We start from the raw sequence: 860 nt of genomic DNA on the forward strand, positions 1-860 counted from the left end.
TGAAGAGCCTGTGGACAATCCACGAGAGGAGAAAAAGCAACAACTACAACAACAAACAAACATGCACACAAAGAAAAAAAAGTTTAAAAAAAAAAAAAAAAAAAAAGAAAGAAAAAGAAGAACAGAAGCGATTTTCAGAAAAAAAAGGAATAATAATGATAATATTAATGATAATGATAAGAAATGGGAGAGATGCTCGTATCTTGTAAGTTGCTTTACTGTTTTCAATATGAAATAACTGCGAAGATCATAATTTAATTTTATGGAAACAGGTGCAAGACGTGTATCGTGTTTTGGATTCACTAGACCTACATAAGGTAGTATGTAGAATGTCTGGAGTTGGTTCGAAAAAAATAGTAACAGGCCGAAACATTGTTCACAGAGTAAATTCGGTGTTATGAAATAAACACTTTCATACTTATAACATGGATTCTCAAGATTCGGAGCAGCGGAAGGAAATTATTTATATAACAATTTCAACGGAGTGATACAGATGGCTCGTTGGTCTAGGGGTATGATTCTCGCTTTGGGTGCGAGAGGTCCCGGGTTCGAATCCCGGACGAGCCCATCGCTTTTTTTTTGTTTTCTTTTGTCCGATTCACGTGATGGTTGTGACTGTTACTGTTGTTGGAAGTGAACTGTAAATTCCGCCACGCAATATAATTTTTCCTGACAATTGTGTGTTTTTTTTTTTTTTTTTTTTTTTTTGGATTGCATTGCCGAACACTAATTGATCATGGCTACAAAACATATTAAGAATTAACGAGAACAAACTATATTGCACGACTATATTATAGGTGAAGAAAGTATAATTATTCTTTGATACATGAAGCCGGCTGAATATCAAATGACTGGTGTGC

General features: G+C 34.5%; 1 non-coding gene across 1 annotated transcript; it reads left to right on the top strand.

Moving 5' to 3' along the window:
- The first annotated feature begins 495 nt into the window (after positions 1–495).
- On the top strand, positions 496–567 carry Trnap-ugg (transfer RNA proline (anticodon UGG)). The gene has a single exon. It is a non-coding gene; the product is annotated as a tRNA-Pro (tRNA).
- The last annotated feature ends 293 nt before the right edge of the window (positions 568–860 follow it).

The sequence above is a fragment of the Babylonia areolata genome, chromosome 18 (genome assembly GCF_041734735.1).
Source record: "Babylonia areolata isolate BAREFJ2019XMU chromosome 18, ASM4173473v1, whole genome shotgun sequence".
Lineage (NCBI taxonomy): Eukaryota > Metazoa > Mollusca > Gastropoda > Neogastropoda > Buccinidae > Babylonia > Babylonia areolata.